At 52.8% G+C, this 17,965-nt stretch overlaps 1 protein-coding gene across 2 annotated transcripts in view; it reads right to left on the bottom strand.

Moving 5' to 3' along the window:
• MDGA1 (MAM domain containing glycosylphosphatidylinositol anchor 1) overlaps positions 1-17,965 on the bottom strand; it is a 64,924-nt gene that overhangs the window by 35,206 nt on the left and 11,753 nt on the right. The window lies entirely within an intron of this gene.

Raw genomic sequence — 17,965 nt, forward strand, 5'->3', positions numbered from 1 at the left:
TTTCTCCCCATCCCACCCCCCTGGTGAGAGATCTGTGCTCTTCAATCAGCTGATGAGTGTGAGGGGCTTTGTAATCTGTACAGACTGGTTATCACTCAGCGAGCATCATTGTCTTAGCAGCTCACTCAGCGAGCATCATTGTCTTAGCAGTCCCCTGTCGTGGAGGCTGCTGGTCCTCCACCTCTGGGCCTCCACCTTAGCTCCCCGTGTCTGGCAGGTGCATCCATCCCCCAGCTGCTGTGGGTGTTAGCTGCTAGGTGCACAGAGCTCACCTTCCCAGGAAAGTGCCCTTAGCCAGTGGGAGCCTCCTGGGCCAGAAATGCCTAGAAGGTCACCCTCTTTCCAATACACACACACCCCAGTGACTGCTGGACATCGTGCAAGCGCCCAGCCCCGTTGCCCCAAGGAGGGATGACTGTGCTGCTGTTCATGATCCAGAGGCCCCCTGGGAACAGGCTGAGGCTAAGTCAACTGAACCACATTTTGCCCGGCTGCTGCCCCTTACAGTTTCTCCTGCAAGCACTTTCTCACTTGTCTGAGCTGCAGCCCACCCACCCCTGCAACCATCCCAGGCTCTGCTTTTAGAGAGCCTAACTGAGATATCTCCCCACCCCACAGACTGCACATTCCCCTCACCCAAAGGCCTGTTACTTGTCCCTCATTGCTCCCTGAGCCTGTGCCATCCTCTTCTCCGACGGACAAAATTTCTCACCAGGGGCCTGGAAGCTCTCAAAAGACTGTGGCTCCCCACTGACCTCTCTCCGAGTACCCGGGGCTGGGCTCTGGCCAGGCTGGGGGACCAGAGCTAGGACATGGCTGGGGGACCCAAAGGGAAAATGACTGAACTTGAAAAGTTCACAGCCCCTCCCTCAGTGTCTAGCCTCATTGTCCTAAAGGCAAACTAGCTTCCAGCCAACCAACGCTCAGGCTCTGGGGAGGAAGGCAAGGCCCCCAAGTTCACACTTGTCTGCTCACAGCTGAGGGCGGAGAGAGTAGAGATGGGAGAACTAATCCAGGGCGTGAGGGACACAAGGGGGTGAAAACATAGAGTCTTTGCCCTAAAGAGACGCACGGAGGTGGGATAAAAGCTGTACATAAAATGTGTAACTTCCTCCAGGAAGCATCCCATGATTGACCTGTGCCCTCCCTCCTTCTGTATCCATCGCTCCCCCGGTGCAACAACAAAGCGTCAATCTGTGTGTCTACCAAATTCAGATTCTTGTCTTTCTGCCCACCAGATCGCGAGCTCCATCTTGGTATCCCCAGCACAAGGCCTTGAATATAGCGGGCACTCAGTGAATGCCGAATGAATGAATTCACAAGAATATCCCATGTTGAAGTTGCTGGGTATCATAGGAGAGGTATAGAAGGCCCTAGGAGGTCAGAAGAGAGAGACAGCTCTGTCTGCTGGAGGAAGAATCACAGAAGGCTCTATGAAAGATGCAGCATTTGAAGCAGGCTTCGTGCAGGTTGACAGGGCAGAGTCCTATATTGTATATCACCCGGGGTAAACCACTAGTGATCTTTGGACCTTCATTTTCTCATGTCTAAAATGGAGAGAACGCTGCCAACTGTGAGAACTCCCAAGGGTGGATGTGACGATAACCCCGGATCAATGAGAAGTGCTTAGTAGAACTGTAACGAGGTTCCCAGTTGCCACAGGTAGCCCCTTAACTGAGTCTCTCCAGACAACACTGACGGGGCAGTCATGAACTAATGACAGAGATTCGTCCACAGAGGCAGCCCGGCTGCAGGTCAGGAAGCTGGTGAGGCAGCAATTAGGAATGATATGGGCCGCTTTTAACCCTGAGAGTCTCTGCAAACAGCAGCAGGTTCTGCAAACAGTGGCAGCTGCCACCAACCCAGAGTCTGAGTGTCCATCCTGCCTGTGTAGCTTCCACGGAGGAATGAACCTAGGCTAGTTGTCAGGAGACAAGCTGTGCGACTTTGGGCAAGTCAGACCTCATGGGCCTCAGTTTCCCCACCTATAAGAGGGGAATGAATTAGATGACCTCTGAGGTCTTTTGCAACTCACACTTTCTATGAATTTTGTAATCAGCGCATAGTCCCTATATAAGACGCACCCTGGAATCTGGGGAATAGGTCTGAAACTGTCAACCCCTGCGATGAAAATGCATGAACAGCACCATAACGTGAAAGAGATAGCTATCTGTGGCCAAGGTCCTCAGGAAATCTCATCAGGAAACAACCCACCAATGCATGATGTACATGCCAGTTGCTGATAAGACCAAGAGGCCGCATGAATGTCTGCAAGAGACCTAGGGTGCCTCTCAACAAGGAAGACGTTGATTTAACAGGCTCCAGTGGAAGATAAGCTGTAATCTTGGACACTGTGGCTTGCCCGTAGCTAGGCAGTGTTGTAATGACAGAAGCTTTGGTGACCGATAAGGAATATTGAAAAAGAGCTGGAGAACTCTGGAGTTCTGCTGGCTGGAGAACCCAGCCAGCAGAGGCCAGAAAAGATGGGGCCCAGCCAGCAGACACAAGGCCTTTGGCCATCTGCCGGGTGCATTTCCTTGATGGAGATGGGGCTGTGAGTGGGCGTCATGGATGATGACATCATTAAGATTATCCAACTCCTTTTGATAACATTAACTATTAAGACTATCCAACTCTAAAATGATAGAACCACTTTGGAAGACATTTTGGCAGCACCTACTCATGTATACCCCATGACGCAGCAATTCCACTCCTGGGTATGTACCCAATAGAAATGGGTGCCTATAACAACCAAACAATAGGTCCAAGAATATTCATAGCAGCTTTATTCGTTATAGCTAAAAACAAGAAACAACCCACATGTCCACCAAGAGCAGCCCGGGTAAATAAATTCTGGTATATTCATACAACAGAATATTACACAGAAGTAAAAAATAAATAAATAAAATGAACTACTGATAGACACAGCGACACTGCTGAATCTCACAGGCACAATTTGAGCCAAGGAACTCAGAGAGAAAAGAGTAAATAGGGTATGATTTCATATATTTGAAATTCAAAACTAGAAAAACCAATCTTATAGTAACAGAGATCTAGACAGTGGTTGCCGTTGGGTGGGGGTGGGGATTGTTTACTGTGGAGGGCACAAGAGAAGTTTCTGGGGAGTAATCTGAGTGGTGGTTATATGGGTGGATATACATGTAAAAATGCATCTAGTTATTTGCTTAAGATTTTACCACATTGGGGGCCGGCCCGGTGGGGTAGCGGTTAAGTATGCGCACGCTCTCCTTCCCTGACCCCGGGGTTCGCAGGTTCGGATCCCGGGCGTGCACTGACACACCACTTGTCAAGCCATGCTGTGGCAGTGTCCCATATAAAGTAGAGGAAGATAAGCATGGATGTTAGGGCCAATCTTCCTCAGCAAAAAAGAGGAGGATTGGCAACGGATGTTAGCTCAGGGCTGATCTTCCTCACGAAAAAGAAAAAAAAAGATTTGACCATATCTAAGTTACACTTCAATTAAAAAAAAGATCATCCACCCCTCTTTGATGACCTTGCCCATGGGTTATCCAGTTTCCTGTGACGACAGTAACCATTACAACTACCCACTCCCTTCACTCTGACTCCTACTTGATGAGATGCTTCCCATGGCTGACTTCTTCCAGATGTAGATTTTCCTTCTGGAGCAAGTGCTGGCTAGTAGCAAAGTCCCCAGGCCCCCTTGGCCGTGGCATTTCAATTCCCCCATCACCCTCCCTTGAGTTTCGTTAACATGATCAGCCTCCCCTGCTCTGCTCACTCCTGCAGTGGCTGGAACCGTGTTTCTGACCCTGAACCAACAGAGACCCCAGCAAGTCACAGGCCTCCAAAGGGCTCTGTCCCTCCTAACCTCAGCCGCCCACTCCACACACGCCAGGAAGGCACTGCCAGCAGCAGCATCTTCTCACTCCAGAGGCAACCCAGCCGGGGCCTGTGTCAAGAGGCACCACGACATAATCCCTTCATTCAGTCTGTCAAACAACAAATGCTTCGAGCTGGCCGCCGTGCTGGGTGCTGGAGAGGCTGCCGTGAAAAGCAAACAAGGGCCAGCTCTGAAAGAGCATTGGTGGGGACACGGATAGCAAACAAGGAAACAGACATGGACGGGATAGTTCCAGAGTGTGGTAAGAGCTAAGACGACTCTAAGCAGGGGCCGTGACCAGGAACAGTGGGCAGAGGAGAGGTCTGCTTTAGAGAGATGGAAAGAGCAGACAATCTGGGACTAATCCTTGGCTCTGCTACCCACTAGCTGGGTGACATTGGGCAAGTTACTTAACCTCTCTGAGCCTCAGCCTCTTCATCTGTAAAATGGGAACGATACTGCCTTCTCCCAGGACTGGTGTGAGGGTTTAATACAATATATGTAAAACATCTGGCCAAATAGTATGTGCTCTCTCAATAAACGACAGCTCCTGAGATGATTAAATAGGAGCAAGAGATGGGGACAGGAGACCACCCTCTGTGGCCCCCTCTATATCCCAGGCATTAAACTGATAGGGATGTTTCATGAATATGTTCAAAATTTATGTTGAGGGCTGTGCAGGGCTTCAGAGGAGCTGGAAAACAGGGGAGAGGATGGGGCCCTTTTCTGAGCATCCCTCTTACCAGACCAGCACACTTAGCTCTCAGCAAGTCACGTGGTGACTTTTGGCAAGTTACCTAAGGCTTAGTTTTCTCATTGGTAAAATGGGGTTGTTGTGAGGAATAAATAAGTAAACTCACGAACAGTGTTTAAGACAGTGTCTGGTACACAGGAAGCAACCTAAACATGTTAGCCGGCAGTATGATTCTATAAATGATCCTGCACTCCTCTCAGGAACCCACCTCCCCGGGGGCTGCGAGCCCTTTGCATGAAAGGCCCCAGCATCACCTGCCACAGATGGTGAGGGCGATACATTCCTGGGTTCCACTGTGTATTTCCAAGCTCCTCGCCTCAGTTCTGAGAGGCAGAAAGGGCAAGTCCTAGTTAGCCTCCTTTGGCAGAGATGGACCCTGAAGCCTGGAGGAGGAAAAGCCCCATCTAAGTCACTCACTGACACAGGGCAGTAGCAGAGCCGGGACTCGAACCCAGGCCTGCCACCTGCTAGCTTAGAACTCAGTTCACTGTCCCAGTCCTCCACCTCTGCCTTGTGTCATCAGAGGAGCCTGCTGCAATGCAGATTCCCAGGCCCATGCGGAACCAGCAGCCCTGACTCCTCGGGGGGCGGGCCTCAGAGCCTGTATTTGTAACAAGCTCCCTGGGAATTTAAGAGGCACCACTGGATCTGATCATCTCTGCTGACACCACACGGGTGGACAGAAAAGAGAACAGGATTTGGGAACCTAGTATGTTTCCCTGCCTCTGTTCTATGAGACTTTCCCTATTTCACTCTCCCGAGCTCCATCAACAAACCCCCATGGAAAACAGCGTCTCCCAATCCGTGTGCCATAAAGTGTTGATCGATAGTCCACTGCAAAACAAAGATGCTGCATCTTCCTCCCCTTCTCAGAGAGTCTCTGCACACAAGAGTATGTTGTCAAATGCTCGGAAAAGTCCTGCAGTCAACATACCCATGTAACTTGGTTTAATCCAGTGTTTTTCAAACGTATTTGGCCCTGAAGCCCTTTCTTAACATCTTGAGAGATAGAAGTGCTGCGTGAAACAAGTGCAGAAATGCTGATCTGAAGCTCAATACAAAACTAACGGCTGTGGAGTCAGGTGACATGCCCCTCTCCAGCCCTTTGGCTGAGAATAGCCAAGTGGCATGAGAGATGTCCCCCACAGGGCAGCATCATAAGGACAGCTAAGGCAGAAATAGCGAGTCCCCAGCAGAATGCTTCTGGCCTAGCAGCTCACTCCCTTCTTCCCCACAAAGTGAACACCCCAAATTGTAGGTAGAGGTGGGGACTGCCAGCACCCCGCAGGCCCAGTGAGGAAGCCACAAACTCGCAAGGACTCATGTGAAGGCAAATTCCAACTTACCCAATGGGCTTCCGGAGAGAATTCCCACTGGAACCCAGAAGGGGAATTCCATCAAGGACCCCCATTCCCCATAAGAGAATTTCCTCCCCAGTTGCTAGTCAAGGGGTAGGGGGTGCTGTCAAACGCACAAAGATGCCACAGTAGGACGCAGAGCCAAATAACGCAGGCAGACAGCAAAATGAAGGGAAAAGCTTAATTCAAAGCCCCATCAGTTTTCCTTTCCACTCCACATTTAAAAAGGTCCTAGTCAAGTGGGAGCTGTTGTCCTGCCTCTTGTTTCTGACTCCTTCAGGGAAAGCATATGTGTCTGCAGGCTGCGGGAACTTCCAAACAGAGCAGAGTGGGGGAGGGCAAGGAGAGCAAAGGAGAAGGGGGGCTGCAGACTTCCCCACCTGAAGTTGGTCTATCTGCCCAGTTACCAGAGGGCAGAGCAAGTCCCACCACCCTAACCCCCTCCCACAAGCATCACTGAGTGTTCTGGGCCGGGCACTATGGAATCTGGATCTGTGTCCTGGTCCCGACTTCCATCAGAACAGTCATTCAACAAACCTTATGAGTGTGAGGTGCTGAGCTTGGTGTTGGGGGTGCGGGGAGCTACGGCACCCAGGTCCTGCACTAGGGAAGTATACAGTCTACAAAAGCTGGGTTAAGAATGATGCCTATAAAGGCCTGCTGAGAGGCAGAAAGGAAGCAGGGAGGGATTGCCATGAGCTAGAGTTATGTCTCAGGTCTCCCTCCTACCCACATAATATAATAACATAAAAATATATACATAATATAACAGTAACAATTTACTCTGTGCCAGCATGTATTGAGTGCTTTATCTCTATTATTATTGCTCATAACACGCCTATTATTGTTCCCATTTGTCAGATGAGGAAGCCGAGGCTTAGCAAGGTTAGTAAGTTCCCCAAGGACGCCCTGCTGGTTTGGAGTCCGTCTGACTCTCTGGGTTTTGTGCTGAGCCCCATGCATTTCCAGTTCCTGAGTGCCTGGCACAGTGCTGAGGACTCGGGGCTCAGGGTGCAGGACATAAGTTTCCAAGTCGCTGGTTGGGCCAGTCCCGTGCTGCATCCTGAGAAACTATCCCTCCCTCCCCGTCCCAGCTCCTGGTATGCACGTGTTTATTGATCCTTGTATGCACGTAATGCAAATGGACACTTAATAATTTACCGGAGTTAACAGTGCTGAAATATTAACAGGCTTTTCTCTTTTAATTAGCTGCTCAGTGAATAGCGTCCGGGATCTGGGAGGAGGCTCTCGGGGCAGGCGCCTGGCCGGCTCCGCCTGGGCCTCCTCCTGCCAGGGATGCTGCGAGTCTCCTGCAGACCATGGGCCATTTGAACATGGACCTCTCGGGGAAATTACCCCTGCTCTCTGTGCTCTCGGCAGCAGGGCTTGCCCTGCCCTCCTGCAGCCCGGGCTGCCTGTGGAGCTGGCTGCAGCCTGTCCTCTGTTCCCCACCAGCAGAGGGTGGGCCAGGTGCCTTCTCAGGAGGGCTCCGAGTCTGGAGGAGGCTCCAATTCTGTGCTGGGAAACAGTCCCACCCACCCCGCACCACCTCCTCTGGCCTCGCCTTCATGCTGGTCGTCTCGAGGGTTAGCACCACACACTCTGCCCTGTCCCCCTCTGGTCATTCTGTCAGGTCATCAGACCTCCCGTCCAAGCTGATTCCCTTCCCATCCTCCCTCTCGCTCCCTGGCCTCCCAGCCCTTCAGAGGGCACACACAATCGCCTGTTAATGTGCCATTGATTCATTGATTTGTTCTGTAACATTTCCTGAGCACCTACTGTGTAAAAGGCCCACCCTCAGCACTGAGACACACAGCCAAATAAGGCATAGCCCTCCTCAACAAAGAACCTCTGCCCTGGCCTTGCTACAGACCACATTAGAGTCTGCTCTCCACCGCAAGGTCATGTTTGCTCATCAAAACCAAACCTATATTCAGCCAACCTCTCCTTTGGCTGCAAAACCTCTCCGCAACCCCAGTGTATGTATCTCTGACCTCCAAGGACAAGGTGCTGTCACTGAATATGGCGAGCTGCCACAGCTGAAAGGATCAGGGCACAGCCTGCCACCCTATCACCACAACTGGGCATAAAAACAGGTTCTGCTCACACAGTCAGATGCGGGGCCCGATACTGCTTGAGAGCCTGCTCCTGAGTGCAAGGCCTGGTACCGTCTGCAGGAGCTGATACTGTTTGCAGGATCTGGTACTGTTTGCAGAGCCTGACACTTCTGGCAGAGCCTGGCACTCTTGACAACTCTCCTCTGCTGAAAGAGGTGGCCAGATCTTCCGTGCCCCCGTCCCTGGAATGTTTGGCACCACTGCATCCACATCCTGGCCTCATCAGAAGGCACTCAGGTTCTGGGAGTACCAGGTTATGTTCTTAGAATCTTCACTGTCTGTGTATCAATGGAAGTTTAATCTGCACACTGCTTGTGGAACTCCGGGATGTTGGGCCAGGCCACTGGGAAAGCCCTCTAAATGAGGACTAAGGTCCCCTGGGGGAAACTATAAAGGGCCTTTCTCCCTGGCAGGCCCCAGAACACCAGGATCAAAACTCTCAACAACAAGGGGACTTGGGGCAGCTCTAACCAGTGTAGGCAGGACACTCAGGGAAGAGAGCAGAAAGGCACCTGCCTCGAGTCAGGCACTGCTTGATCGGAAGCTGTAAACGCAAGATTGGGGGCTGCCCAGAGGGTGTGGTATGAGGCGCAGGAGGTAGGGCTCTCGCACCTTATGACTATGTGACCTTGGGCAAGTCTTTTAACCTCTTGAAGCCTCAGTTTCTTCATCTGCAAAATGGGGATCATATTACATCTCAGGCCAGTGGAAATAACTTCTGGGTTGTGAGGATTAAATGGGATCATGCACATTGGGTACACAGCACAATGACTAGTATCTAGTAGGTGCCCAATAAATTTCAGTTCCTTTTCCACTTGATAATACAGCCCAGGACCCTTTGGGAACCTCTTCCGAGGGCTCACAGGAGGGAAATGTGAAAGTGAATGAGGAGGTCCACTTTGGGGAGATGCCAAGAGCTGTAATCCCGAGAGACCAGAACATCAAGGCGGGCTGAAGGAGGTAATCACTGGAAGGAAAGATCTCCCCAAGAGAACATACAGGATGATGATAGGAGAGAGAGGCTGCCACTCACCAGGGCAGAGAACAGCTTCTGGAATCCAGGACCTGAGCCTGCCTGTCCCACGGACACGGGTTTACTCACATAAAATTCTCCTGCCTGGGTCCCAGCTATCCAGCCCCACTAAGCTCTGCCAGTCCTGGGGACCCCATCACTGCAGTTCACTTGGTCCTGGGCTGCTTCAGCAGCCCAGACTAGATATGACCAGGCCCCCACCTGCCAAAGCATACCTATCAACCCAAGCCCAGGGGAGGAGCAGGGCTGGAGTAGACACAGCCCTGGGCATGGGGTTCTCGTCCAGGCTGTTGCAGTAACTCTGTGTGGCCCGGGACAAATTATTTAACCCTTTAGAATAGAGTCTCAGTTTCCTGACTGTAAAGTGGGCATGAGAGTGCTCCCTATTGTGAATGTTAAATACAATAAGAATGGAATGGGATCCACCAATCCACCACTAGCGCATGCTGCCTAGTAGATACTCTAGAAGTATGGTTAGAAAGGCGTGGAATAAAACCAAACTCATACCGCAGGGTGTGTTCACCATGAAAAAGTCCCCCTAGGCTGAGAGTTGCAGCTTCCAATGTGGAGCCTGACAGCCCCCTGAGTGACCCTGTCCCTAGGAGCCTGAGGCTCCAGTGACTAACACTAGGGATGGGACACATCCTGGGTGGAACCAGAGATACACTGCCAGGTGCAGGCCCCCAACCCAGAACGTGGAGTCTGGGCCAGTCCTGGGCCACGGAATGGAGGGGGCAGAGGCTTTGCTAAAGCAAAGAACCCCCAAGGCCCCACCTGACCCAAAAGCCCAGTGGCTTCCTCCAAGCCCCACAGAGCTAAGACCCAACCGGGAGCAGAGGGCACAGCTTGGGGCCTGGCCCAGGCTGGCTGTGGGAGCTGAGGGGAGACAACAGGGCTGAGGCACTGCATATGGGCTGAAATGGGCATCTGGGGACCTGGGCCCTCAGAAAGAACAGGATGGTGGCAGGTGAGGGGTGTCCTTTCCAAGCAAACCTGCAAGAACTGGTTGGAAGCTCCACTACAGCACTGAACTTGACTAACCCCCATTTCACCATATAAAACAGACGCCAATGAGATTAGGCTCATCGTGTCTTATTAAATGAGATGACTTAGAAAGCGTAAACTGTAAAGTTCTGCACAGATCAGTTCCTATTAGGTGCTGAAAGACCCAAATATGGCTTCAGGAAGTGAAAATTGGAAGCTAAGAAGCAGGCCATACGCACCTATTAAACCAGTAAAAATAAATTAAAATGATAAAAGCCATTGTAGCTGGGCTACACGCAAGGCTGGCTCCAACTTTTTGTGGCACAACCCGGCAGTGCGAAATGAGAACCATAAAACTGTTCCCATGCTATGACCTATTAGGCAATCTCACTTTGGGGAATAGGCCCCAAGGAAATAATTTAAAAGAAGAAAGTAATTCACATAGGATATTCACGGCAGGGCCATTTAGAAGAAGGGGAAATTGGCGCCTGCCCAAACGCCCCGCAATGGAGAAATGGTAACCAAACTCCAGTGCATCGATGCAGGGGGTGGCCTGCGGCCATTAAAGTGACAGGTCTGAGGGCTCAGTCAATACTGGGAGACGTGTGTAGGAGATAAAGTCGGCCGAGAAAGCAGAACGGACCACTGTTTCCTCCTATGTAAAAATATATTGACAGGTATGGGCAGGGAATTTAGAATGAATGGTTAATGTTTGATGGTCATTGGGTTCCTTTTTCTTCCTATGAAGTTGTTTAAGTGGATAATAATAACAATAACAACCCTGAGAGCAAAATCAATCTTGCAGCTTGAGAGCGGGTAGGGCCTTAGACCCCAGGACAGAAGGGCAGGGGAGAGAAGGACAGTGTTTCTAGAGACCCTACCACCACTGGCAGCACTCCGGTCCCCCTACCCCAGGCCACTGTGCAGTCCTGGCATCATCCCACCCGGCTGTGGGGTGGAATTATGAGTGCCACAACCTGACCGCTTGAAACCTCTTAAAGCCACCTCTGCCTAGTGTCTCCAGGCCAGTCCTTCACCCCAGCTCAGGGGGAGGGCGCAGGATTAGCTCTGAGGTTTAAAAACCAGGGAGACGTAAGGGCCTGATTAGCTTATGCCTCTCTCCACATCCATTGACCCAAGAAGGACAGCACTTACTGCCCCCCAGCCCCCAAGGCCTGAGAGCCTGCTGATGTCCCCTGCTGACTAAGTGTCAGCCGGAAACCTGGGAGTCCTCTCTGATTCCTCTCCTTCTCCCACACCCTACACCCAGTCCACCAGCGAGCCCTCTCAGCTTGACCTTAGAAACTGATCCTGAATCCAACTCCTGCAATACCACCCTAGTCTTAGCCACCATTACCGTGTCCTGCCTGGATTATTACCACAGCCTCCTGATAGGTGTACCCTGCTTCCTCCCTTGCCTGGTACAATCTGTTCTCCACAAGAAGCCAGAGGGATCCCTTGACAACACTAAGTCAGATCCCATCCCTTCCCTGCTCAAAACTCTATCATGGCTCCCTCCCAACACTTTTTCAATAGCCTGCCATGCCCTCTGTCATCTGCTCCCATCCTCACCTTATAGTCTACTGCCCTTCTCCCCACTGCAGCCACGCTGCTCTCTTTGTTGTTCTTCAAGCAGGCCAAGCCCATTCCCACCTCAGGGCCTTTGCACATGCAGCTCCCTCTGCTGGATTGTTCTTCCCCAGATTTCCAGAGCTCACTCCATCACTTCCTTCAGCTCTCTTCCGAGAGAGGCCTTCCCCGACCACCCTACGACAGCTGCCCACTCCCACCCCCATCACTCTCAATCCCTTTCCCTGCTCTGTGTGTTCTTCATAACACTCATCAGCACTCGGCATATTAAACAGTCACTTGTTCATTCTCCTTCTCTGTCCCTTTCAAAAGGCGAACACCCCTGGGAGGGAAAGCACATTAAATCTCTGAAAGGGATGAACAATCTTTTTTTTCAAGAGTCAATTCAGGAAGCATAAAGTTTGGGAACATATTTTCTTTAGCGTCAGGCATATTTATAAATCGGGAAATGCAATACCTGCCCCCCCCACCCCCCGCTTAAGTAGTCTCATTATTTTTTTCCTCCATCATTGAAGGGGTTCTCTCCTTTTCTGGCTAAAATTTTAGAAGCCACATAAGTGGCATGCACCGTAGGATCTGATTATAACGCTGAGCCTCTGAACGACTTGTAAATGACTTGAAACCCAGTAGGCTGGGGAGAAAAGTGAAGGACTTGGGGATGGGGGAGGCCAATCAGACCAGAGTTCAGTCACAGCCGGGGACAGAAAAGTCACTGCCATTAGGAGGCTCCTAGGGGCTGAGGATTGCGGAGGAGGGGGGCTGCCTCTTGAGAGGAAAGCGAGGTGGGGAACGGGCAGTGATGTGGGTGGCAGTAACCGGCTAGGTGCAAACACACCTGTCTCCCAATCTATAAAGTAGCTCAAAGGGAATGTACTTGCTATTAACTTCCGCAAGAGGAAAACGGGAGGAGGGCTGGAATTCTGTCACGCTTTCTCCTGAGCCAGGGTCTCGGGTTCGCTCCCTTTCTCCCCCAGTAATGTGTCACATGAACACAGAGCCACACATGCCACCTCCCTGGTGGCAGCCTCTGTGACTCATCAGCTTCCTAAGCCAGGCCCAGGTGCTGGAATCAGTCACTCACCAGGGCCTCCTCTGAGCAGCTGCAGTCATTTACTGCCCACGTGCCGGGCACTGGGCTAAGAAGGGCTTTTCACGAGTTCCCCATTTCCTCTTCAGCACAGCCCCCCCCCCCCCCCCCCCGAGGAAGATGCTATATTACCGCCATCTTGTGTGTGGGGAAACTGAGGCACAGAGCATAACGTGCCCAGGTCACACAGCCAGAGTGGCTGAGGCAGAACTTGAACCCAGATCTGTTTCAGAAGCCTCTGCTCCTTCAGGCCACACTGCCTCCCTACACTCCCACCTGAGTGAGAGATGATTATTCATCGACTTTGATATATTTAGTTGCTTGCGTCTGAAATTAGACTTTGGTGGTGTCATGGAGCCTGGCAAGTCATGTGCGACAGCTGACCTCAGAGCTGCTAGTCGCTGACACCTCGGTGTGAAGAACTTCTCCGGTTACTGCCCTCCCTGGGGGGAAGGAAAGAGGCCGAGGCTGCAGCACCACTTGGCTGACCCTTCCCAGAATCCTCCTCTCCCGTTGCCATGGCACCACCTCGGCAGAGGCCCCGCCCTGGTGGGGAGGGGAGGTTGAGGCGGGGCCAAAGGAAGTGACCAGGAAGAGAGTTAGCCTGTTTGTAGGGTCCCTCTGGAAAAGGGGGGGCTACCGGAGTGTCAGTCCTGAGACCCTCAGTCACCAGGGCCACTCTTGGGCAGAAGGGAGAAGTGATTCCCAGGAGGAAGTGAGAAAGACTGAGTAGAGATGGGCGAGGGCAGTGACATGTATGCAGAAGGGTGGGGGAAGCACTGGTGAGGAAACTGAGGCACGAGAGGAAGACTGGACCCTGCCAGGACTGGGTACTTGGCAGCACTAGCCCAGTGCCGGGCAGATAGTAGGTACTTAATAAATGTCAGCCAGAGCTGCCACTATTGTAGGTGCTCCAAAGAGACATCCTGGTTAGGACACCAGTGAGTCCCAGTTTGCTCAGACCAGGCACGAAGCATGAGCACTGTGTCAGGGAGATGCGCTCGGGGTTCCCGTGGTGAGGGGCTCCCCACCCTGCACAGGAGCTCTTCGGAGGTGCCAGCCCCCCTCTCAGCCTCAGCAGCTCTGTTCCCGCTAGGCTGGCTGGGGGGCGGCGGGGGCAGGGCTTGTGGAGAAGAATAGGCCCCCCTGCCACTCAGCCCAGCTGGGGCCACTGTGTCCATGCACCCAGCCCAGCCCCCACCCTGGCGCGGGCACAGCGGGTGAGCGCACGCCTGGCACAGGCCCCAGCGCCTGGGAGAGAGGCTCCAAGCCGGCGGCTTTGTATTTTGTGAAAACCAAATCCACAACTGAGCTCTCCAGCCAAGCAGGGCCTGCTGGGAAGGCTGGCAGGCCTCTCTTCCCATCCCCCTGCTGGGGCCCACCCTCCCGGCCTCGGCCCCCCCAGGAACCACGGGGAGCACCAGCTGCCACCCTGGCTGGCATGGGGGGCTGCAGGGGGCGGGCCTGGGCCCAGCTCTGGCCGTGCCAGGGTTCGCCCCCCCCACTCTGACCCCCTTCCTGCCTGGAATAAATTGGAATACAAATCAGAGGGAACCGCTTTCCTCTGTTTGAACAAATTGCTATGGATTCCTCCCTGTCTCAGGTCAGGGCTCGCAATGGGGGATATTTTCACTCGCCGACTTCTAATAGACTCAGGAGAAGCTGCTGGATCGATGGAGGCCGGGAAAATTAGCCAGGAGCTCCAGGCCAGACTCGGCCTGCCCTGGCCCCCTCCTTGAGGACTCCTAGAAGGGGTGGGGGGCAGCCACACCCCAGGCTGGACATAAGCACCAGGCCGACAGCCCAGAGTGCTGGATGCCTGTTCCCCCACCCCCTGCCTGGGAACCACGGCAAAGGCGGCTAGGGGCTGCCTAGAGGGGATACAGGTGGACCCAGAGAAGCCCCCAAAGAGGTCTGCAGTCCCCCTACACATTCACACACGGCCCCCTGCACATATATACATGTTCTTGTGTGCAACATCATCACACACACATACACACACCTTCAGCACATGCAAGCCCACAAAAAATACAGATAAAGTGCACATGCACAGGGTAGAGAGAACAGGGGGAATGTATTTCAGCTCCTGTCGAGGTAACCAGTGAGAGCACTTTATCTCATGCCAATGGTTCTCAGTACACAGAAGCATACACACACTAACCACCAGCAGCCAGGGCTCCCCACCCAGTCACCTCCTCTCACCCCTCAGCCTGACTCTAAATTCTGCAGGGGAGCCTGAAGGAGCCACTCTCTACACCTGCCCCAGCTACAACAGAATGAGGGGGAGGAGACTGCGGGGGATGCAGCCCACCCTCGTCCTGGACAGCCTCACAGCCCCTGCTCCCTCAGCTCCCCAGACAGCGAAAAGGGTGAGCCAGACAGAGGTGTTGGTGCTTCAGACACATCAGGGCATCCCTCAGCACCGAGCTCCTCCCGGCATCGCCTGCGGCCACTGTGCCAGCAGGCAATGCCAGGGCCCATGGCTGTATGGGGGAGCAAGGGAGGCAGGAGGGGAGGGGAGAGCTCGCTGCAGTCTCTGAACGCCCCAGAGGGAGGTGGGATGGCTTGATCAGCCACTCATGTCTCCTGCCTGCTGCCCTAGCTCACACCAAACCACACACACACACACACACACACACACACACTCTCACACACACACGCATACACTCTCCCCTCGGTAAATTAGAGCCCCGGTCTGGCTTGGGAGATAGATGTGGGAGAGAAGGGTGCATTCACTGCAGGCAGCAGTGCCACTACCTTGGCAAGACCCTTTGCCTCTGGCTACTGGTTTCTGCCTCTAACAAGTGAGCGGTTAGGGCTACATAACCTCTAAGCCCATCACCTCTGACCTTCGATGATTCCAAGCTGGGCTCGCTATTTGCTGTGTGGCCCGAGGACTTGTCTCACCCTCGCCCTCTCTCAGCCTCAGGTTTCTTTTCCTTCAAATGATTAGATTTGCCCTAAGATCCCTCCCGGCTCTGTCACTCTACAAGTCTGTGACTCCAGATCATCTCCTTGTTTTGCTCTCTGCTGTATCCTCAGCACCTAGAACAGTGTCTGGCACACAGAAGGTGCTCGATAAATATTTGATTAATTAGTTAATTAATCTCAGGTCGCAGCTGGTAGTGAAGAGACAGAAAAATTCACAACAGGATGGAGGTGCTGCTCTGATCTGCCGTAAGGCCCAGGTTTTGGGGGGTGCAGGCCAGCCCCGTCATGGCCCATGGGAGAGGTTTGGTTCCTGGAGGGGGAAGTGGACAGAATTCAATCAACCTTATTATCCACACAGAATCCTGCCTGCGGAGAAAAGGGGCAATCTTGAAGTCTCAGAGATTGTCCCCTCTTCTTTCTTAGTTTTGAATTCAGTGGGTGGGGAGCTACTGATCGTGCCTCTCGTGGCAATGTCCAAAGGACCTTGGAGACTCTGAATTTGTCCTCAGTGATCCCCCAACTCCACCCTCCCCAGATGTGAGGCCCCCTCAATCTTTCAGGGAGAATCTGGATTCTATCAAGAAGGTCTTGGGAAAATCGACTTGCTGGGGTTCTGGTCACAGAATCAAGGAAGTAAATGAGCAGCTCACGGGTCTGATAGCCACAGGGGAGAGTTTTCAGCCTGGAATCCGGGCTTATACGTGCAGCCCAGAAGACCTAAGAACAAAGAGCTCACCAAACAGGCTGGATCTGAAAAAGCAAGACTGATGGCTTAGGCAGGATGTAGTACAGGCTGTCGGTGCCCCCCACCCGCATCCCCTCCCCTAACCACTTCAGTGCACGCGGGCCAGCACCTGCTTCTCTCCGGCAGAGGCTGCCTCTGGCTATGGAGCTCACACTGCCTATGTGCGCAGTGGGCTACCAGGAAATTAACACCCCCAGGAGCAGCCCTCCACCAACAACAGACAGGAGCCGGGGTACACATGCCCCAGCTCCCTCACCACGTGGGAGAACTCGGACGTGTGTGCTTTATACAGTGTCCCAGAGGTCCCCAGTGGCATGGTGGTGACTGGCTTGACAATGCACCTTTTCTTGGTTCCATTTGCTTTCCTGTCTCAGGTCCCCACTCCCCTACCAGAGCTTCCCAGGCTCACCTCCCAAATAAACTACCAGCCCTCGGCTCCTTATCTCAGGGTCTTCTTCTGGGGAACCCAAACTAAGACTGGGAGTCCAAGCCAATTCTGATCGTCACAATGTCCACTATTAAATCGCCCACACGGCCACAACCCAGGGCCCTTGTATGGCCTGACAATCACACACACACACATCAAATACCCTACTTCACTCCCCTACCTCTACCCATTACTCCCCTGGAAACCTCCGTGCCTGAATCCCAACACTTCAAGATCCAGCTCATATGATCAACCAACATGGGCCACTGGGAAAAGGCTTGAGGGCTGCTGGGTATTCCCAGAGCAACCTTCCAGAAACAGTGGCCATGTTTCTGCAGGCCAACTTGTTGATAACTCTAGGGCAGAACTTAGGCAATGTGACAGAGATGCTGGACCTGGTGAAGACTGGTGGCAACCTCCTCCATCCGCAAGGGGGGGCCTCCCAGACATTTCCATTAAGGGCTTCTAACATCTGACTGGGAGTCCTGGACCCACAGCGAGACCCAGATCCCGTAGTCCGGAGGCAATGAGGCCCAGGAATAAGAAATAGGGTTCACAGGGGTGAGGAGAGGATTATAGAGATGTGGGCATAAAATGAGCTTATAAATACCATGCAGACATGTCCTGGCTTCTCCTGAGCCCACAAGACGTTGTAGAAGAATGAGAAAGATCCAGCTGTAGAGTCCCTTGAGATGGCTTTTAATTTCAGCCTTGGCACCTAATTGCTGTGTGACCTTGACAAGCCATTTATCTTCTCTGGTCTCAGTCTTTTCCTACACTGAATCTCAAAGATCTGCCTCTGGGTCACTTAAGACCACTGGCTGGCAGCTGAACTTACTCCTTGCCACACCCTTGCACCCCATCTCATGGCCTTCTCTGTCTACCCTGGGGCCTTATTCCAGAAAGGAGAGTCAAGCCAGATCTTGCCACAACAAGGAACTTCGGCTTGCCTTGTGGGCTTATGTATTTTGCCGGAAGGTAAAGTGACCTCCCTGAGGTCCCCCTGCACTTTACTGGAACGCCAGAACCAAACCCAGGTAGATGAGGCCACCAGGATTCAGCTCCCTCCCCACCTCT

Source organism: Ceratotherium simum, chromosome 13 (assembly GCF_057802395.1).
Source record: "Ceratotherium simum simum isolate JZ-2026a chromosome 13, ASM5780239v1, whole genome shotgun sequence".
Classification (NCBI taxonomy): domain Eukaryota; kingdom Metazoa; phylum Chordata; class Mammalia; order Perissodactyla; family Rhinocerotidae; genus Ceratotherium; species Ceratotherium simum.